The following is a 23,057-nucleotide window of genomic DNA, read 5'->3' on the forward strand; positions in this document are numbered from 1 at the left end:
GGCAGCCATTGATGGGGCTGGGAGAGCAGGCGGGGGTTGGGGGGCACTCAGGAAGGCTGGGGGAGCAGGCAGGGGGTGGGGCCTGGCAGGGGTCCACCCATGGTCCCCTTCACCCTCCTCCAGCCCCCACATCTGACCCCTACTTACCGGCACAGAGTCCAGGTCCAGTTCCCTGCAGTGGCAAGCAAGAACTGGCCGAATTGGAAAATCTCCAAATCTCCTCTGAATCTTTTTCTGAATTGATTCGGAGGCTTTGAATCAGTTCAGACCTTTTCATTGGTCTCCTGATTCGATTCAGATTTGGAGATTTGGCCACCATATCAGCCTGAATTTCCTCCGAATCGAATCAGCACCTGAAGCTTTGCACAGCCCTAATGTGCACTTTCCTATAAGATTACTAATTAGCTCCACAGTAAAGCATCACAGTCTACATGTGTATTAGGACATATTAATCTAATTAATTAGTCAGGGACAGTACTATCCTATGGCAAAGTAAATAACTGAGATCAAATACTCATATAGACAGGGACCATGGGTGGAAATTGCACTCAGTCAGCCCAGGCATCAGGGAGCCAGACTCTTGCCTGCCACCTAGCCACACGGCTCTGCATGTTTGGCACTCTCGTGCTCTAGCCATCCCCTCTTCCACCCACTGCCACTACTCAGAGCCCAGGGCTGACTTCCCCTGAGCTTGCTGCCAGCCTGGGCCTGCTCTGCCCTGGCTCAAAGCGCTGCTGCCTTGGGCACACATACAGATGCTGTGCTCAGGAGCAGTATAGTCTGACTCAAAGTACTCTGGAGCTTATCACTTTGCAGCATTAATTGCATGCATCCACTAAATAACTTTTGCTACTTGCCTTTTGCTAGTTCAGAGCCAGTGGCACCATTTCACACTATCAACCCATCAATAGCATCTTAGTATAGAGTGAACTTTTGGAGAGAGAGCAACAGTGATGAGTACCTATATTTGGCAGATCTTGTTCATCAGATCTGAAATGTTGATAGACCAAAAATAAAATGTTAGGCTGAATAAAGCATTAACAATTTGTGTGCAAAGCCCCTGTGCTCACACAGACAATTTTCTTAAAACTGGTCAAACAACATGCAATAGTACATCAGGAGTTTTCCATTGCTTCTGTGTGTTTACATAGTCTGCAACTAAATTCTAACCATGTGCATTTGGAATTTGGCTTTACATCCACCTCCAGTAAAACATCTTGAATGCTCACAGTGGTTCCAAATTAAATCATTTTTCAGCAGCACCAGACCAAAGGAGTTCAGGGCCTCCAACTTGCCACCACCATCTAAACATATATGCAACAGCTCTGGGGTGTCCCCACTGACATAATGCAAAGAATAGAAATGACCCTTTGGTGTCGGTGAGGGAGGGAGTTGGGGTTGAAGTTCAGAGTTGAAGAGTTCAATCCAGTGCAATTCATAAATGTTTCTAAACCCAAACAGTAACCTGAGATATTGTTTGTATCAGTAATGACTTAACTTTTGGCAAATCCAGAAAAACTCTCTCTTCCTGTTCTTATTGCCCTTCCAAAGAAAAGAAACAGTTCAAACATGCTCTACTTTGTAGTTATATCCAGATATCTACCACACATTGTAACCTGTATGTCCTCTTCTAAGCTTCTGAGGTGCACACTGGTCTTTGAGCAGCCCTGTCAATTGCTTTGCACATGCCTAGAAATATAAAAAAAGAGAGTTTTACTGTTTTGAAGATATTAATTCTAATGAACAATCAAATCCTGAAGTCCCTGTAGGACATCTTTGTAGAGTCTCCTAATTTTATTTGTGCATTCAGCCAAAGAGCGCAGTTCACTGTCTGGGCACTAATTAATGAAGCCTGTGGCAAAATGAATGCCATCTGATGGCGTTTCAGCAGACAATACAAAATAGATTTGGCAGATCTCATTTCAGTTCCTGGTGGAAAAAGCGTCTATATCACACAAAGCCCTGTCACATGTAGCACTGCTTTTTGCAATCTCAGCAGAGCAGGTGAGGATCAAATGGTCATTGAAACTGAACTATATTCTCATGTCTGGAGTTACTTTCCCTTCATCAGAGTTGAGGTATGTGGGCAGGCCAGCAAAAGCAGGTAGAAAGTTCTGCTGCTGCTGTTTATGCTGGTCTTTTTATGTAGATAAAGACAAGTTTGCGGCCTTCAGTCTAGCACACCTTCATGAGCCAGTAGTATGTTATACTCTGAGCCAGTGGTTCTCAACCTTTTTAGACTTGAGTCACCCCTCAATAGACTTGAGGTACACCCCTCAGAAAATACCACTTCTAGTTTTCACTCTAGAAGCCTACAACAGGTCAGAATGTTTTTATCACTATTGATTCCTATTTGAGATCTATGGGTTTATCTTGTGAATCATGTTTGCACACTTAACAGTGCTAACATTGAGTGACACCCGGTGGCACCTTTGAAAGGATCTCAAGGCACCTGGTTGAGAATCACTGCTCTGAGCACTGTGCAGTGCTGAGAACTCAAGGATCTAACATTGTCATATTTCTCCTCTGTTTTGTACGTTCAGTGTAAAAATATGAGTCTGCTCTGAAAAGCTTCTTTCTAAAGATGCCATCATGGGAGTTCTATGTTTTCCACCTCTCAGTGTCTTCCATATCAGTTGTGCTAGTTCCCCATAAAATGTTTGTTTCTTAGATAACTACTGACTTGCTGAAAGCCAAATCTGAAAGCCAAATTTAGTGAAATTGTTCACCAGTCATAAAGGGTTCCATAGAATTAGGCCCTCGGTAACAGCCAATGTCTTCATGATTTTAAACAGAAGAACTTCACAAACCTGATTCAAAAGAAGAATCTTCCACTCAATCAATGTCAGCAGTAATGGATCTGCAGGGTTAACAGGAATAAAAATAATGCAATAAAAACTTTTTTGACACAAAAGGTAAGCTAGTAGATCTAACTGAATAATAAAAGCAGCAGATCTCTTTATTAAAATAGTGCCATGGTCAGTTTTTAATGTGGAACTGCACTTTAAGCTAAAGAACATCCCAGAGAAAATAAAGATTGAATATACTGTTCCTACATTTGCAAACCACTAACATAAGTACATTTTCTGAGTATCTTAATATTCACATTTTGGGCCATAAGTTTATCTCAATCACCATCTTCAATGTCGAGTTTATTTTCAAAGAGCAAAGAGTTCCTGCTCCTTCAGTATTACTCAGACAGCTGTTTTGTTTTGTTCTTCTCAAGCTATGAAAAATCTGTCATTCGGTATTTAATACTAGCACCTAACTTGGTCTCTTGAGATGACAGAGGAGCCTCCTACACATGCGAACCCATCAACATACCCAAGTAGCATAAAAAAAACTAAAGTGAGGGGCTAAAGAAAAACAGCAGGTCCGGAAGCTCGAAAGCTTGTAGCATTGATTTCTTTGGCATAAAATCCACTCTGTTACTTCAGTCCCTGAATTGATTTCAGTGGAATTGTCCTGGGGTGAAAATATAAGAATTCAGTGGAGAATCTGGCTCATTGGCTAGGACTCTGATGTAAGGCTGTGATGAAACTGCTGGGCTGTGTGTGATGCAAAGTACGAATGGACAGCCCATGACAGTGAACCTATATATTGGATCTGGTCTGTATGACACTTTCTAAACTTCATGTCGGGTATTTGTTTGCGCACTCAGACAGGCTAGTTTCTACCTGGGATCTATTTATTTTTTAGCAAAAGCCTTCACTGATACTTCATATCTCAAGGCTTACTGCAGCAGAAGGCTATGATTAGCCGTGTGTCACAATAAATGGGAAAGAGCCTGTTACTGAGAACTCCAGGATGATGTCTAACACAGTGGCTAAGTACAGACAGTCTAAAAAAACTGCAAGGCAGAATTGATCCAACCTTCATGGGTTTCGCTAAGATGCAAAGATTTAATCAAGAGCAAAGGCAACTCAGGTTTGCCCAGGGGGAAAGGCAGGCAAATGCCTGCACTGGCTAGGTCGGAGGGCAGGGGGATCACTCCTGCCTGCCTCCCAGCATGCCAGACATCACGTAGGACAGGACAGCCCAGCTAAGCAGCACCATCCTTGACTGGCAGGCACCCCCAATCACCTACTGTCACTGTGGACCTCCCCTGCCCACAGCCCTAGTCTTGCTGGTTGCCATGGCAGCCCCAGGGGGGATGAGGGGGCACCCCCCCATCTGGGGTTTGCACAGCATAGGCAGGGGGGCTGCCCACAACCTGGCTTTCCCCCCTGCAGCCTGGCTGAGTGATCACTTCACGCCTGCCCCCGTTTCCTACCTGGCATCTCAGCCATGGCGGAGCTGATGGGGGGGGAACAGAGCCCCCCACCCTGTCCTCCCAGCAGCAGAGAGACCTGGTCTGGCATGGGGGGCAGAGCTGGGGTGATCATCCAGCTGGGGGGGGAAGTCCCCGCTACAGGGTCCCCCTGCACTGTGCAGACCCCAGCTGGGGGGGATGGGGATGGCGGCTATGTTCTCCCCCCTGCCCACCTCCCCCTGTGGCTGAGAGGCCAGGTCTGGTGCGGGGGGGGGCTGGTGGAGTTGGGCAGGGGGGAGGAGGGAAAGCTGGGCTGTGGGAGGAAAAGCCCCCACCACTGGGGCTCCCTCTGTGCTGTGCAGACCTCAGCTGGGGGGGCCAGGGCTGGGGGCTCTGGTCCCCCCTCACTGGCCCCACCAGGCCGCTCACAGGCTGGGCTGGGGGGCAGAGCCTTTGCTGCCTCAACTCCGAACTTCTCTTCTGTTACAGCTTTAGACCAGTTTCCAGTCACTTATACTGGTTTATGTGTGATTTCTGTCCCTAGCTGAGATAATGTCTTGCTTCTCGCTTCCAGCACAATTGCATCTATCACTTTTACCATTGGTTGTATTTTGTGTGCCATTTGGGGGGGGGGGGGGGATCTTCAAAAACCCCCTTTTTCCCCCCTTTTTTTCCCTTTTTCCATTGTTTTTTTTTTTGTGCCCTTTGGGGGGGGGGGGGGGATCTTCAAAAACCCCCTTTTTCCCCCCTTTTTTTCCCTTTTTCCATTGTTTTTTTTTTTGTGGCCATTTGGGGGGGGGGGGGTTGATCATCCAAAAGCCTCTTGTTCCCCCTTCTGCTTCCCTTTTGCCTGTTGGAAAGCAATGTCATACTCATAATTACCTCCTTGCCCTGAATAGCCTCAACACACTTGTCCCCCCAACTTCCCAAAACAGACAGGGAAGGCATCCTCAAGGCTGATGAAAATATCAGATGAAGATAGGTTGTTGCCTAAGAAAGCTCATGCCTCCTTGAATCAGTCTCTAAGGTGTCCCCTGCCCTAGCTTCTGCCTAGCAGAGTGGTAGACTTCATGGGTTTGGAGAGAATGTGATCCCCAAGGTTCATCAACAACACCCCCCCATACATTCATTACTCATTTTAAGCACATCATGATTTTTAAGCAAATCACATCATTTGGAGAGGGTCTGTCTCATGATTTTTGAATGCTGGAATAAACAGTGTTCTTGGTATTCTTAACATGACTCTAGCTGAGCAGCTGCCTTTATTCACAGGGTATTTCTTCTGGAGATTTTTGAATCCCACTACAATCTGGCTGAGTTTTAGCAGAACTCAGCTGAAAAGGGACTTCTTGCTGCGTTGCACAATAGCTGGCACTGACTTCTCCAACAGTGAGCACAAACGCCCTAAGAAAACACACTTTCAGCCATAATTTCCTGTCTTTCTGTTTCTGCTCTTTGGGGTTATGCATACCATTACCTAGGACTTAGAAGGGTTGTGTAAGACACTAACCAAGACTAGTGATTTGGAGAATGAAGTTTGCCTTAGAGTTTCCAGAAATCATTCCCAAACCCCTTAAAAAGTTTTTCCAATTATTTTATAGGCACCAGAAGGAAAAACTCTTTGCCCAAACACTAATGTTGTCAAAAGCACATGACATTATGGGCAGCTCTTACTGTGTGTGCATCACAAAAAGGGCTTTGGTTTCCCCTTCTTTCAAGTCCTGTTTTAGAAGGACTCTTCCCCACAAAGAGAGCTTGGTATGGCTCCCTCAGCTCATCAACACCAAGACGGGACAGTGAGAGGCAGTCACTTGAAGTCTGTGCCTGGCTTCCAACCCCCACGTAATACAGACTGAAATATTGAGCTATATAGACAGTAGGGTGCTTATATTACTGTAAAGCAAGCAGAAGAGGAGCAGGCAACCTACAATGTACTGTCAACCTGAGAAAAAAAGGCCCAGCTGAGAACCTGGTTTAACATACCCTTGTGGCAGGGGCCCCCGGATCTGAATGGGAAAATACCAGCTTTTGTCCTATTTATAACCTGTTCCCCCAAAAGCCTACAGAACTTTTTTTTAAGTGAGTATTACTATCTAGTTTTGTATGCCACTTCTGTCATTTGCATATGCTTTACAAAATTTCTACACACCATTACATTTTTAAGCCAGATGTAAGATTGAAGACTCAGTTCTTCAATAATCTGACCACATATATTTATATTCAAAATGTGCCTCTCAAATGAGGTTAGGAGAAATTCTGAAAGATCCTCACTCGCTATTATAAATGTTCTCTTTTTTTTTCTTGCCTACTTAATTTGGAGGGGGGGAATACTAGTTCGATTCACAGAATAGGAAGTGATGAAAAGGTCTAATTAATTCTGCATATCATCACAACCTGCATTACATCAATCTACCCATAACAAACTTGAGACTGCAGAATAATGACCAGATTCTGAAGTCTTTGTACACAATGACACTAATGAGACTATTTATAAATTACAATTGTATCCTTTCAATTTGCATTAAAAATTAAGATCAAAAGGAAATGAAATGATTGCAAAAACAAAAATAAATGCAGAGCAATTATGTGAATGGCCAGACCAAATGCTAATGGTGACTGCTTATACTGCTCTGTTCTCAAGTGAATAGTACCATGAGGATGTTATACAGCATGAAAATAAAATGGGACCATTTCATCTAGTATAACTTTCTGAGAATCTGTGGCTTCTTTTGGCATCAGACTTTCATGGCCCAAGACATCTATTTTAATCAAGATGACAGCACTTTGTTTTGAATGACCATGGAATTTGTCTTGTGACTCTCACAGATCCTAATGATACCATCAATGTAATGATAGCATCAATATCTTTCAGTATTTAATACTCTCACTCTTCCATAAACCTCCACTTTGGCAGAGAGAATAGCAAATGAAGGCAGACTTGCAGAGGAGGTTTACTCTGTGTAAATAATATAGCTGTCCCTTCCATTGCCAGCAAGCAGAAGAAAGGAGAGACTGACAGAGGACTGAACCACATACAAAATGCATGAGTTCCAATGTAATACATGCTAGTGACCAGATGGCCAAGTTAGGCTCTCTTTTTTCGTCTGAAAATATCCAGCCCACACCAGAAATTTCCTCTTTTTGGTTCTTCTTGCCTGCTGTGAATATCACCATTCGTTTTATTCAGGGGGACAGGCAAGGCAGAGAGGGTTTATCCCACTGATGATTTCTTCATTTCCTGGATCATTTAAACCTGGTTTTCTTTTGAAGTCAGTGGGTAAGTAATTTGTATGGATAATTAGTCAGTTGGATTTCCTGCCAGAATTGTGTCATTTAGTATCTGCGAGTGCCTACGTGGAGCAGATAACGGCCTTGTCCAAAAACAATTTAAAGACTGAATCAAGCTCCTTCAGTGGTTTCTCATACATCACCAGAGGCATGGGGTTTATGTGCAACTCATAAAAAAACTTGCTAATTTGTACTAGCAGGTGATAGGCAAGGTAGTGGAGGGGGAGAAGCTTTGCATGCATAAAGAGAACCTTTTTTTTTTTTTGCTTAGTGTATGTATTGGTGGCTTAGTGAGATAAGCACTGGATTTGAAACATTCCTTGGAATCGCAGATTACCCAGCAGGACTGGCTCAGCTGTTTGGAAGGGAAAACTTAACATCGCTGCTTGCAAACTTATGTTAATTGGCATGAAATGACTGCTCCTTCCACCTTCAATCTGAGACACATTTTCTTTTCGACAGTCACCAGGAGTCCATGGCACCCTGATAATGACATGCTTCATGTGCACTGGCATTGTGGTAGCTGTCGGAGGAGCTATTTCTCGCTTATTCCTGGTATGGCCGTGCTTGCAGAAGGGCCTGAGCTAACTCTAATTATCTCTGATGTCTTTTGGAGGTACATGTAGGAACAGAGCTACAGCAACTCTGCAGTGCTTTTGATGGGATGAAAAGTTCTTAACCTGGATAATGAGATTTACCCAGATCTCCTGTAACAACTCACTCCCCAAATGTCCACCCACCTTTCTCTCACATCCACTTCCTTCTGGAATCCAGATAAATCTTAGATTTGTTGTAAGATGCTATTTCTCTGCATAGAATTCAAGTCCTCCTGATGTTTAGACAGTGTCTACGTGCCTTATTTCCTTCTGCTTGCACTATGTCTTTCAGCCATTCCCTGTACTTGCTTTCTGTTCCTAAGAGATTGAGACTCAATGTGATTTTCAATGAGTGGATAGTTTGCCTCCCAGCAAGGGTTCTAGGCATGTGCAAACAGCTATCTTCTTCTGCCAGGTCCATTGATGCTAAATCTGTGTTTTGGTCAGCAAAGCATTCATACCCCATGTGGACTCAAGAGCATTGTGCTTATAATACCAGTAGTTAAAAAGTATGGTAACACTCCTACCATAGCTATGACAGATTTGAAGCCAAGACATAGACTCAGGTCACAAGACAGGGCTTGCAAAAATAGATATGAACATGTACTGCATGCAGACTGTACTTTCTGATTAGTTTATAAATGATGTATAAAAGCTACACATACTCGTTTTTAAAGAACCACAGGCAAAAAGGGATGCAGAGAACATACTGAGTTATCTAGTCTACGTGTATCTCATGTAATGCAGGATGCTTCTAACTGTGTTTTCCACAGAGATTTCTTTAAGCACCGTCAAACCCAAGAATGCAAAAAATCATGGGATTTTAAAAACAATAAATTGAGGGTCCTTTTTATTTATCTTGAGTTTGATTCTTTAGGATTCATATTTTCAACCTTTTTCTATAGCCAGGAGGACTAGACACCTTTTTCTCAATATAAGCGGAGATTCCTATTTATCCACACGAATCCAGGAGCTGAAATCAAACGAAAAGCACTCAATCTTGAGAAACTCAAAAAAATCACAACAGTTGGCAAGACTGAAATGTTCTGAATGACGGGGCTTCCACTGCCTTCGCTGTGGAGTATTCCACAATAGATCCCCTTATGTTCATGTTGCTGTTACTCAGCAGTTCTGTGTTTTCACCAAAGAAAACCTGTTCCTTTCATTTAATTCCTGACACTTGATACAAAGGGAAGCTGAAAGATGGAGGCTTGTCAATTCTGCATAGTACTAGTGGATGCTAGATTAATATATTTATGGAGTCAAGTGAGGGATATCACATGGTTGTCCTCAGGAAATGAGAGAAGAGGAGACTTTTACACATTTTTAAGCATATACTAAAAAAAAAAAAATCTTTCCAATCTTCTTGCTTAACAAAGAAGATATTGTTTGGAAGATAGAAAATAAATTAATGTTCTGCTATGACCTCATTAAAATTGGATTTAAGTTCCTGCCCAAAAGAATTTTAGAACAACATTACAGTCTCTTGCCCTTAAATCTCTATCTCTTGAAGCAGGTCTATTTATTAATGTCTCTGCCAGAAAGCATATTTTGACTGGCCTGTGTGCTGAGCAGACGGCTTCTCTTCAGAAGCCCACGCGGGCCATTTTCTTAATCATTTCTTCTCAGCAAAGAGAGTGTTTTCAGCCATATCATTTTTTAATCAAAGCACTCGACTTAGAAACAATGGCTCACATTGATAGACAGACAGATAGGATTTGATCTTGCCAGGGGAAAACAAAAAGAGTAGCACGTCTCTTATCTGTAGCAAATGAATGAGATTAGCCACAACCTGTTCTCTTACTGCAAGATGCTTTCGACAAACACTCTTTGCAGAGCTACAGATTCCCCTCTTGTAATTTTTAGTACAGGACATATACAGCCTGAGGGTACAAATTACTTGTCTATTCAACACGCCTCAGTCCCTTCAGAGGACCGTGCTTGAGAAAAACACTTACTTTCCTTGGCAGAAAAAGCCTTTAAAAACAAAGAAGGCAGCCCTCTGTGATGAAAGCAACGTTCATCCCAAAAGCAACAAACGAACAGTAACTTTGGAAGTTATACATGCCTCAATGGAAAATTGTCAAGACATGAGTTTACTTTTTTTTTGGTGTTTTGCATGGAACTGTATTTCTATACAATCCAAAAGCACTGCTATCTGAAAAAATCCCTGCAATCCTAAACCCATGGAACTATATGTATCCTAGATGTGAAATTTCCAGTTAGGATCTTCAATGGAAAACAAGAGGAAGGAGTGCATGTCATTCTTTCCTTCTCAGGTTTACACTATAAGCTACTCAAAGCAAGGAGTTTATTCTTATTCTGTGTATGTATAACAACTGGCACAGTGGGATCTTGATTCAGTTGGGGCTTCAGTGTGTCACTGTCCTGGAAATAAAAACAATTAAAAGGACAGAGAAAGAGGCAGAGAAAGTGCCTCTCTCCATATGTAAGACTCACAGGGTTGTTGTTTTATAATTCCACTTTACAGTTTAGTCAACCACAGGCATCTAAAATCACAGGAATTCAGTCCTGCCATTCCCCAAAAGTATGATCTATTTAAAATACTGAGATTTGAGAAATAATAATATTTCAGTTCTCTCTCCCTGTGTTTTCTGGTTTTTGATCCTCAAGAATTCACATTTTCAAGGTTTTTCTGTAACCATGAGGGGTAGGATCTTATTTTTATTTTTTTAAATTCAAGCTATTTTCATGTAATCATTTGAGAAGTGGTACAATCACAACATTTGGCAATAATGAATTTAGCCTCACTGAACTAGGAAATTAGACCAATTTTTATATTATATATTTGACGCGATACATTAAATGATCCGTTTAATTTACCTTTTCCATTTTCAGAATCTTTACAGAACCAAAATTGTCAAAATACCAAAACTGTCAAAATACTAAAAATGGTTCCATTTCTCCAACTAAAGTCATTTACAATCAGCTGAACCATATTTCCCCTGCTTTTTCAGTTGAGTAAAGCATTTCAACTTCGTTAGTAACAGGAGTTGGAAAATGTACATCTCTCCATAGAAAATGTAACTTGCTCAGGAAAAATCACATTTAAATATTCTTATGAAAACAGTTGCGTTTTCCACACAATTCATTAAAAAAATTAAGAATTTAATTTCAGTTGAATTCAGCATGGCAATCCAAAATTAGTATTTTTGTTTCAAAATTATAGTTGTCCTTTCTCCTTAATTTAAATATCATTTCAGTTTTTCATCTTTAAACTTTTTATTATCTTTTCTCCCCTGCTTTCTTTTTTCCCTTTTTTTGCCACTGCAAATACATCAAAGGAAAAGTATATGAAAGTATGAAAAAAGCCATTTTTACTCTTTAATATAGAGATTTTTCCAGAAAAAAAAATCAAGTTATTAAAGTTATTACCCACATTCACACACTTTTTATGTACATATATATTATTATTTTTACTTCCTCATTTTGCAGGAGAAAATATTAGATCAAAATATTTTTTCTTAGACATTGCTGATCAAAAAATTGGTTTAAAAATGTAAAAGCAATTAAAATTGGCATTTCCCTGTGGATTCATTTTCAACATAATATTTTATCTGAAAAGCTTAAATCAGGTGCATTTGCTACTTTTCCTAAACTGTCATGTAGCATTGCGAACAGAGGATACTGCATTTAATCAGTAATCAAAGTAGAGTTTGCACATCACTTTAAGGCATGCATCCCTTTGATAAAAGAGCTCTGTGATCTTTCCGGATATAACGTATTAAGATCTCTTTCAGAACTATATATGCCAAAATACATATATATTAACATATTATTAATGTAAGGTTAACATACATACAATTACTATGACTGCATGTGCAACTGTGATACTTATATATCTTGTAACTAGATGCACAGATGTGTGCATATTTTTCTAAGTGCAGTTTTGTTTATGTTAATCTAAAAATCTGCATTTGTATATGTACTTATATTCAATCAACTATTTTCCTAAAGAACATTTGATGTAAATATAAAGAAAATATACATAAAATTTGCTCCATATACACAATATCCATTTATACAGCTGCAAAAACCCTTACAAAAAGAGCATGTCCTTTGTAGTGAACTTGATCATGTCTGATCCATGTTAACTAACCTCATGTGATACTCTGATGAGATGCGGTAGTGAATCACGTCCATACTGATCATCTAAATCCAAATAGCCAACATGTTTTTTATTTCAAAAGCAAAAATCCTGTGAGAGAGGGTTTGCCAGTTTCAGCACTTCCTGGCCACGGAGAACATTAACAGCAAATCAATGCTCTGTCCAAAATCAAATGTGAACAAGAACTGCAGTGCAGCTGTTCAAAATCTGTATTGCTTCTTAGGCAAAGTTTCTAAGCTCTTCCAGTCCTTAGAATAATAAAAATGATTCATGATCTTGAATACTCTGAACCAATGGTTTTGAAATGTAACCTGCTACTTGTGATGCCTTAGTATTTCTGGTCTATACTGTAGTGACATACCGGGTCACTAGGGCCGCATCCAGACGAGTGAGAACATACAGTATGCGGTGCCACAGACCCATTGCTGACACCACACACTGTACATGTAAGCATTCTCCATGTTGCTCCTTTGCAGTGCAGGGGGGTCTCTTGACCCCAGGAGATCCCAGCGTCAAAAAAACCCATGCCAAAAAAAAATGGGACAGTGTACATGATGGCAGTCCACACCACCCAAAACCAGAGTCTGGCCAATTAGAGTCATGCTCCAGCTGCTGGCCAGACTCCCTGCTACAGGAGTGCTGCAACTGCAACTCCCCATGGCCCCCAGGACCCCAGGTAAGGTTGCTGGGGCCAGGATAGTTAGTTGCTGGGGTCGGCATTCCCCAGGGACAAGTAGCAGCGGCACGAGGTGTGATGCTGTTACTTGTCCCTGGGGAAACAAACATCTGCACTCATGTGGACGTGGTCTAGGCATTTAAATTCTAATGGGCAACATCTAAAATATTTAGAGGAGTGGGTACTGCAATCTGACTGGGGAACCTCCAAATATGGAGTGTTAAATATTTTTTACAGACTCCCAGAGGCATCCAAAGAACCTGCAATTGTGAATATACTTAAACAGAGGAAAGTGGACACCACAGAGGAAGTATTTTTCCAGAGTATTATACAGTAGAACCTGAGGGGCAGGGACTGTTCAACTGCAAAAAGTTAAGTGTGTGCATAATTTTACTTGCAATTGTAGTCTCATTGACTTCCCATATGTGCCTGGAGGAGACATCTATTTGGTTGGCAGTAAGTGTGTCTACATGAGTTGCTTACTCCTCAGCAGCCTAATAACACTGCACAGTAGCATGCCAGTCAAAAACTGTGCTAATACACTACTGCGCAGTGTTATTATGCTACTGTGCAGTAAGCATCACAGAAAACCTGTTTGCTAGTGCTACTGTGCAGTAACTGTAGTTACTGTGCATTTAGTTTGCACTTCATTAAGCAAATACTAAACTAAATGTGCAGTAACTAAATGTGCAGATCCCCAGCCACAAAACAACCATCAGAGGAACAACACCAACAGCTTACAACATTCCAACCTCAGACTTGATAAAACTGAAAGCAGCAACCAACCCACAAATATTATCACTCTCTCCACATACATGCTTACCAAAACTGAAAAACTACACCCCAGTAACTACTGTGCATTAATGAATGTGTAGACGTGCCCTGTACCATTCAAATGTTAGGATCACTTGGTACTTCCCAGACATACTTTGTTACAAAGTTGTGTTAGAAATTTTACAGGAATAGTTTTCCTTGTGGGATTTGTATTGTTCTTGGCTCCTAATCAGGCTGTGTGTAGTGTCAGGAGCACAACATTTAGGACTGTATCTTGGCACCTTGTTTAATCCAAGCCAGGATTTAGCAAGGTCTCAAAACAATAAGAAAACACATTAACGAAACTCACTAGAGCCACAGTGTTGGTGATCAGATTTCAAGCAGGTCAAGTGTTCAGTTCCATGTGTAACCATGTGGTACTTGCCTTTTTTGCATAAAACTAGCACTGGCTATTTGCATGGCTCTGCAGACATGAAGCAGTGTACAATTATATACTAGCTTGTTTTAAAAAACTGGACTTAAGTCAAACTGGACTTGTGGGCTTACTCTTGTCACCCAGACATATTCACTCGGCCCCAGCAAAAACCACTGGACAGATTAACTGAAGTCCCTAGCAGGATGTCCACCCAGCATAAAAATGTTAACTGTTCCACATAAACACAGCCAACAATGAACAGTTGTATAGAAGGCACTTACAGCCACCAAACTGTGTTTCTGATCATGCATTAGTCAGTCACCTCTCTCTCTGCCATTTCTCCATCTGTTCAATGGAGATAAAAGAAGCCCCACAGAGGTGTTGCAAGGATCAGCTGGGTAACATTTATATAGCACTTTGAAGATGCAAAATACTAAACACTGTTATAACACATGCTACACTAAGTTTATAGGCCATGCATATAAAATCATTCTTTAAACAGCATACTGTATTCATTATATATTTCAAGTCATACGAACAAACCAGTAAAAGTACTCAAATAGCCTGAAGCTAACCAGAGATCTTATCACACTACCTCCCACCATTTGGGATCATTTTGCTTTGAAACCCCCTAGTTATTCTCCTTGTAACATAGTAGATAAGTGAATCTCCCAGGTCAGGGCTCAACTATGTCATATAGTGCAGATGTTTACTTTGTCTTGTTCTCTACAGAGGAAATACAGAAAGTCCAGTCTCTTGACTAATTACTGACTACATTATTAAGTAGCAATGAGCTACAAATAATATTTAAAAAAGTAAAAGCTAGAGCATAAGAAATCATGCTTTTAGGAAAACCAGGGGTATCTTGGACAAATGGTTGTTTTGAGAATCAAATGAAAAGGAAACATTTTATCAGAAGAAGCTTTAAAAGAAATTCTGCTAGGTAAATTTATTTCAGCAAACCCAAAAGAGAGATTTGTTCCTGACCTCTAAATCGTATTGATTTATTCACCTGTTATTCAGTGAATCATCTAAGGGCTTTTGCACAGGTAGAACGAGGGCTTGGGCAACTCTCGACCTAGAGAGATAAGTTGACCCAGGCAAGTGATCACCCAGCTTTATCAGCTGGTGCACTACAAAAGGAAAAGCTAGAACAGACTTACGGTGCTGATGTTTTACACCTGCTATCTAAGAAGGTCTGTGTTTACTAACACTGGGTTGTGTCTGTATGGCAGCACATGAAAATAATTCACTTTCTTTGAAATTAGTCGGGCTGTTGTATGGCTCTCTGGAGCTTCACTTCATTGGTATTTTTAACAGATGTTAGAATACCTGTCTCGGTGCTTCATGGCTTCAGTTCACAGAGCGTGTTCTTTCCTTATTTATTTAAAATAGGTTAAATGAACTGGGGAAAAAATCAAATTAGTTATAATATTTCTGAGAACTCAAATATGTGTTTTATTCAGTTTCTGCTCTGGGGAATTCCTCTAAACTTATCTTTCTGTAATAACTTAGCATGCTTTAGAGTGTTTATGAAATGAACACTGAAGGTAGAGTATTTCTCACAAATCCTTTAGAACAGCCAGATCTGCTTATCTGAATGGAACAATTAGTCTGGCAGGATTGACTCATTCTACCTGCCTGTTCCTTTTTGTGGGAATGTAACTCTTGCTGTGAAAATGTTGTACTAAGCAAGCCTTAGTTCCGCTCATAAATCAGCCTGATGAAAGGTTTGAAAGCCTGTTTCTATGGTGTAGTTAAATTACTACTGAGTAAGTACAACTGAGTTTGTCCTTAGTTTTTCCATGAAGCATAATGTAACTTAGACAGAAGTTAGGTTAAGCAACAGATTAGTGTAGAGAACCAGACAAGAGTTTCTGAGCTGGGTAAAATGAGGCAAATAATATTTAAGTATAGATCTCCAACATATTTAAGATACAATTTAAAAGTTTGTCTCAGACTATTTAATTTTACTAGTCATGAAAAAGTGAGACCTGGTATCACGTGCAGACAGGCCGAGTGAGAATATCCTATCAAAAAGAATTGAAGTTGATTTAATTCATCTCTCTAAAGCCAAACCTGCCTTTACAATTCTCTCTCTGGATTAGAACCATCTCTGGAAGAGTTCACATATGAGCAGAGTCTCATACTGTTTATGGATTCAATGTCTTTTTTCATTCAATGTGAAAGAATCTCAGGATATCAGTCATCCATTCTGTGCCAGAATCTCTTAACAGCAACTACAGGGATTTTGGTGCTCTTATATCTGATGGTTAAACTCCACTTAATCGGGATCTCTATCAGAACACTCTTCCTTTTGCCAGCTGTTGGGGCAACAGCCTAGAAGAGCGGTTCCCAATCTGTGGTACGGGTACCACCACTAGAATGCAGGCAACCCGTTAGTGATACGCATTAACAGATTATTATAATTACTTTATATGAAAAAAAATTGCTGGTTGTACTTAAGGTTGTATCATTTCAAATTGGTGGTGCGCAATCTGTCAGTTTGGGAACCTCTGTCAGAGTTTGGGAACTGCTGGCCTAGAGCAAGACACAACACTACATGGGTAAGAAGATAGAGGCTAGACTAGTTTACTGTCTTCAGCTCCTGCAGTTCTAGTCATCCTTCCAAAGCTACAACATACTTGCGGTTTGCTGTTCCACTCTTGAAGAAATAGATTCCAAAATGATAATTTCTGAGTGGGTTTGGCAATACGTGGAGGTCAGTTTTCTTACAGCGCAAGGTTGAGAATGACCAAATATTCATAACATAAAGCCAAGTTTGAAGGAGAGACTTACAGGAGGAGAGAAAAAGGGGGCAGGGAAAGGTGCAAAGCAAAGCCTGCCAATACCTGAGAAAGCTAGTCAGCTACGCATTTACCTTCCATCTGTACTCACAGTAAAATCCCTGTAACTTGACTGGACTGCTACTTGCTTTAGGACTAAAGGAATAGGCCTATCCTACAAAGAGAACCCTTCTTTTGAGTAAAGATTAATACAACTATCATAATACTAATCCAACGTTGAAAATGTACTGATGATGTTCCAAATACTCTATAATTACTGGCTATGCATGTGACTAGACCAAGTCCCCAACCCCGCTCTCAAACAGAACAGAAGTGAATACAAAAGCTGAATTAATGCCCCAAATCTGGGAGATTTTCCTCACGAGTCATTGAAATAACATAAAAACTTCAATGTAATAATAGTGCCCATCCACCTTACACATTCCCCCACATCTCTCTACTTCAAACCCTAAATCCTTTCAGGCACAGCAACCACTCTTGTTTCCTTTATAATCAGTATGCGATGAGTGGACTGCACCTGAGTGAATCCGCATGTCATGTAATGTTCCAACCCCTGCTAATATGATGGGGAGAAAGGAGGAGTCTCCTCTTGTTGGGGCATTTTTTTGCATCCTGTTACATTATTAAAATATTGGGGGTGGGGGAAACTTGTGGGGGAAAAAAAGATAAATTCATTTTCACATGCAAAACTAACTTTTATGCAGATATAGCCACAAATGAAATGTCGTTATTCTACTGACAAGCGTGGTTTTTCACAGTTAAGTTTGGTAGCATTCCACCCTGAAAAAGATCACAAATCATGTGTACAAGCACCCAAATATTTCACACACTATCTTTGTAGAATGTAACTATGTTCACAGTGCAAGTAGCTTTTCCACTGTGAAAGAAAGACAATCCTTCTTCTAAACTGAAAAAATGCAGACAAGACAGCCTTTTAAAAAAATCCATTTTCAAACACCAAGCAAAAGTTCTGTTGTGCTTTTTTTTCCCCTTCAAGCCAGAACTACAAATGGATTCACTCAGCCTTTCTTGTTTTGGTACCAGGGACCAAATTTTCAGCTCAAGATTCCTTTTAAACAAGCAGAAAGGGGAAGGGGACATAAAACTAAAAAACAAGCAGGCATATTTGATCACTTAGTGATGAAAAGATCAGGCACTCATCGGGTGCAGGGTTTTATTTTTGTGCATTGTGTTAAAAATTGGAAACCATATGTTTTAAGAACAGCTTCAATAGTATCAGTAGCTATGGTCCTCCTCTCAGATTACTTTTTACTGCCTGCCTAATTTTGAGCTTTAATAGCTAACATGCACTTTGTTTATCAGTTACAAATGTTCTGAATTTGAGTGAAGTAGAAGGCTAAGCAACACAGATTGGTCCCTCATCAGTACTAAAGAAACAGCTAGCAATTTGTTTAATGCTAATGTTGCTCAATTTTTACTTTTTACAGATAAATAAATATTCATGACAAATAAATAGAACTACACAAAGAAAATGGATTCCTCCCATTGTGAACGATGAATGTGAGCTATGAGCACAAGGGCCCTTTGTTACAGCTTTGTTGTTGTGTTGAAGACTCATTCCTACAAGGTGCTAAGCACTGATTCAGCAGAGCACTTCAGCACATGCCTAAATTTTAAATACTCACGTTGAATTTAAAGTTACGCATGTACTGAAGTGCTTTGTCACATAGTTTTTGAGCCTACTCTGGTATTAGTTAAGCACATGCTTAAGTTCTTATCTGGATTAGGGCCAGTGACTTTAGAGTCCTGCAAGATTACACTCTGCTAGCCAGCAATATCCTTTTTTACTTCCACCTGATGTTTTTCTATATGACAGAGAGAACAAAAAATAATCATTCTTATATTGAAAAGACTTTGGGACAAGATGCCTCTCTATTTTTAGCATACTGTGTAAATGAATTAAGTTATAATAAAGATCATAATAATTCAGAATGTTTAAATATGGAAAAGCACATATTACTCTTGAGAAAACCAATCAGGGTCCCATTATATTCTTCTTTATCTCCTTCTGGGCTAGCAGGGCTTCTCACCTTTCTAGCTGTATATCAGAAAATGGTTGAAGATCCTAATTTAAACATGTAAACATTGTTCCCGTTTTCTGACAGAGTTGGATAAAATGGAGAAACCTGTTAGTCCTGATTAAGTGTCAGGTCATTCCTGAGTATCAGGCAAGCCTCTGAGAAAGTTGTTAATTTTCCATCCTCGCAGAATACACTATTTCTACAAATCACACTGTTTTGTTCCAGTTCCCCGGTCCTCAGCTACTCACCCAGCAGGCTGCCATGGAGCTGGGGCCTCCGGGCTTCCATCTTTTCTAAATCCTACCTGGTGGGCTATCAGGCAATAGAGGCTCCCCGGGTTCTCTAGGTAGGCAGCTCCCTAGCTGACTGGGTCCCTGCTTAGGAGATAGAAAGGCTTCCTGGCTACCCAGCTCTCTGAGTAGTTGTCTACTTAGCTCTCTGGGACCATGTAAGAGTCTCTCTGAACTGACTTATTGGATGGGAAGCCAATGAACCGTAGAGGCAACTTAGGTGCTGAGTGAAATTGTTTGAAAAAAGAAATCCATTTTAGAAAACCCCTAAATAGCTAATTTTAAATATTCCCATCCCATTGGAAATTTGGTGTGCTGGAATTTGTGTTTAGATTCTCAACAAAAATATTTGTTTGAAAGTATGAAGTTTTCCATGGGATAGAAATTCCAGTTCCTGCAGTGCAATACTGAATTCACTGCACTCCTTCAATTCTGTTTTGAATAATATTTTTATCTCTTTCAATTCCTAGAAGACACAGGACCAGTTCCAAATTAAATGCCACCCACATCTTGGAGATGCATAAGAAACCAATTTTGCATGCTTGGACACAGCTATAATAGTGAAGGAAAGCAGCATATATAGCTCCACGTTTCTCACAGTTTAGTAGGATGTATTTACCCATTTTTCGTAATAATTCTGATGAATAAAATCTGTGGACAACTAAATGCTGATGCCATTCAGGTTCCATTTCAATGTTATATTATACATAAGCTAGAGAGAGCAGTCCCACTTGTGCTGTGCGAGCTCATAGACTTGATTCTTTTCCCAGGTAGTGCTGCAGTAAACAAATCTCTTCCAATAACATGAGGAAAAACTCTAGAAATTGTGCCCTTTGAGGGAAAGAAAGTATTTTTCTTGTTTGCTTCAAGCATAAAAGACTGTCTGGTATATAGAACTTGTAAGTACAGATTCTGATTGCTACTAATTCACTCATTTCGTTTCTTACAGCTGTCTTTTCCACGAAACCTCTATCTGTTGTTGAAATCAACAGAAGCAGCAAACCCTTCCAGAACAAGCATAGGACCGGGTGTCAGGGAAACCCAGTTTTAAATTTTGACTCACTCTTTGGCCCTGTGGCTGAAAACCGGGAGCAGATTCCACCTATTGTGTTTGTACAGTGCCTAGCACAGTTGCTGTGACATGCTCTGTCTCTGATGTGCTCATTTACACATCTGACACAGAGGAGAAAATGCACAGAGCATACTTCTCACCATTGTGATCAGAAATGGCACAGAAGTATCACAGACATATCCCCAGGCACTACACAAAACAAATATTAATAATTACTTAAGCACATGCCTAGCTTTAAGTTCACAAGTAATATCATTGACCATATCCAGACAACTCAATGCATAAGTCAAGCACCTAAATAACTACATTATTAAATCATGGCTTGAGTGCTTTATCCATACTTATTTACCAATGTTATGGAGTTAGCTTCATAGAGCTAATATGTCAGTCCAATGACTGGGAAGGAGGAACTGCTGCAGAGGCAAGTCCTAGAAACACAATCACATAATGATACCTTGGTAGACCAGTCGCCAGATGAGAAATTCTAGGTGAAAAAAGCCAGAGAAGAGTTAATCCAGGCTAGTGATCTAGGCTGATTTAATGTGTGAAAGCTGCCTGAGTTCAGAACTGCAGAGAACCATGGGGAAATCATGGGGTTAGTGCTGTGAATTGATGGAAAGTAACAACTGAAAAAATGTTGGGGTTTTTTCAGGGCAGCAAGAGGTAGTTCGTGCTAGGAAGTTTGCCAGCTGATTCTAGGCACTTTGTCCTCTTTGGATTGTAGGAACACACTTCGCACTCAGACTGATCTAAGTAATTTCGATAGTAAAAACAGCTGTCTGGTAGAAATGATGTTTTTGTTTCTTTGTCAAAAGCTTGAGTTAAATCCATGAGGGCTGCAAGTTGTTTAGATCTTGAACTCAACACCCTTTGTGCTTCCTGGGATTCTCCCACAAGGACCCTCCATTGCAGTTCATGTGATTTCATTTTCCTGAAGTTTCTTCTTATAGAAAGGGAGGTAGATAATATAAGCTATTGCCATCGGGGTTTACTGTTGTCCTCTGATGCCTCGTCAAAATTGGGTAGTCATACCTGCCTAGTTTGGTGGAAAAGGTGAAAAGAAAAGGCACAGCACAGAAATTTAACTTCCCTAGGATTCCCATGACTTGTATGCTGAAAGACCACATTCCCAAATACCATCGGCCTGGGAATGTGCACATATTAGAACATATATTTATATGCCTATATATGTGGTAGTGTGTATCAGTGTATATGTGTGTGCAAATGTTTGTGTATGAGCCTGTGCGTAGGCAGATGAAGGGGATGTGAGTGAAGTGGGTGCTGAGTGTATGTGTTTGCACACATGGAGTGGCGGGGGGATGTGCGGAAAATACAGTATGTTTATGTATTTGGACAGTAAAAGTGGATCTGTTCATTTCCTATGTTTTCAGATGTGCACGTATGAGCGCTCACTGAATGTGGGTAGGCAGATCCCCTGTCAGAGACAGATGTTCCCCTGAGGAAGACAGACAAAATCTGAGGTTAGTAAGTGGAAAAGTGCATAATTTAGATTTTGAAGAGCTCTGCTCCATGACAGCTCCATGTATGCCAGTGGCATGACACAGGGGAGCAGATACTCTCATATGTTTGCTGGATCTGGTTTGAAAACTCGGGTTCCACCCTACGCTACAACATGCATCCAACGAAGCTGTCACAAAAAGCATGCTGTAGTATTACACACCATCGCATCAAAAGACTTTTCTGGATTTTGTTATAAAATATGAAAGCATTGTTTAAAGTACTTCTTCAGCCAAACAATTAACATTTTATAACAAGCAGATTGTTGACAGAAGCAATATAAACTCAAGACGGGGAGAAAAAAAGTCAGTCTATCAAGCTCAGAGCTCAAATGAGAGGGGAAAAAAAAATCAAAGGAGGTCATAATTAAAAAAGAAATCAAAATGTGAAGGTCAGTTGAGAGTCAATATATTAGCAGATGTATTTAGAGAGCTAAATCTATGAACAGCCTGGTAATAATTCATCCTATATGAAAGGTTCGGGAGAAGTCAGGATGAAATCACTGCTGAGGTGGGAACTTGCGGAGTTGCCAGCTCTAGTATTTTTGTTGCCAGTCTCCCAGCCTCTGGTGTCCGACTCGAGAGACCGGGCTCTGAGGAATGCGCTCTCACGGGAGCATCTTGAAATGAAAGGTTTTCTTTCAAAATAAATAAATAAATAAGCGCAGAGAACAGCTAGACAACACAGCAGGGCCCGGGGGGGGGTTAATTCGCCTTCCCACCTGGTTACCTGCTTTTTGGAGGGGAAAAAAAAAGTCTTATGATGTGTCAAGATCAAGTCCTGTTTGTAGCCAGAGTTACTCAGATCGACTCAGCCCAGCTCCGCGTTGCGGGTCACTCTAGCTCCCCCCGCGCACGCGCGCACACGCACCCCGCTCCAGCAGCGCGAAGCCGGGCGGGACCTCGCCGCTCCCCAGCCTCCCGGCCAAGCCCCCGCGCCCTCCACCTGCTGGGCGGGAGCCGGAGTGTGGGCAGAGGGCAAGGTGAGGGCAGAGGCTTCACGGTGCGACCGGGCATGTGCGGCTCGCTTGCACATGCTCACTGCGAGCTCGCCGGGACTCGGAAGGCACGCTGCGAAGCACGGCGGATTCTGCTCCAGCCCCGGCTCCGGACCAGCTGCCCCAGCCTCCCTGCGCGGGCGGCGGCGGCGGCGCGGGGACGCGGAGCGGAGAGTCCGGCGCCGGCACCTCGTGCAGCCC

The 23,057-nt window shown here is 41.2% G+C and overlaps 2 long non-coding RNA genes across 2 annotated transcripts in view; one reads left to right on the top strand and one right to left on the bottom strand.

Annotated features, from left to right (window-relative positions):
- Nucleotides 1-476: 476 nt before the first annotated feature.
- Nucleotides 477-23,057, bottom strand: part of LOC109292441 — a 209,582-nt gene continuing 187,001 nt past the window's right edge. The window contains exons 3-4 of the long non-coding RNA XR_002096121.1: nt 2,811-2,860; nt 477-1,689 (exon numbers count right to left, since the gene is read on the bottom strand). This is a non-coding gene — a long non-coding RNA (uncharacterized LOC109292441). The remainder of the gene's footprint in view (nt 1,690-2,810; nt 2,861-23,057) is intronic.
- On the top strand, nt 8,478-13,771 carry LOC109292442. The gene is made up of 3 exons (XR_002096123.1): nt 8,478-8,488; nt 9,887-9,889; nt 13,663-13,771. It is a non-coding gene; the product is annotated as an uncharacterized LOC109292442 (long non-coding RNA).

This window comes from Gavialis gangeticus, unplaced genomic scaffold, assembly GCF_001723915.1.
Source record: "Gavialis gangeticus isolate Ggan-Ray unplaced genomic scaffold, GavGan_comp1, whole genome shotgun sequence".
NCBI classification, from domain to species: domain Eukaryota; kingdom Metazoa; phylum Chordata; order Crocodylia; family Gavialidae; genus Gavialis; species Gavialis gangeticus.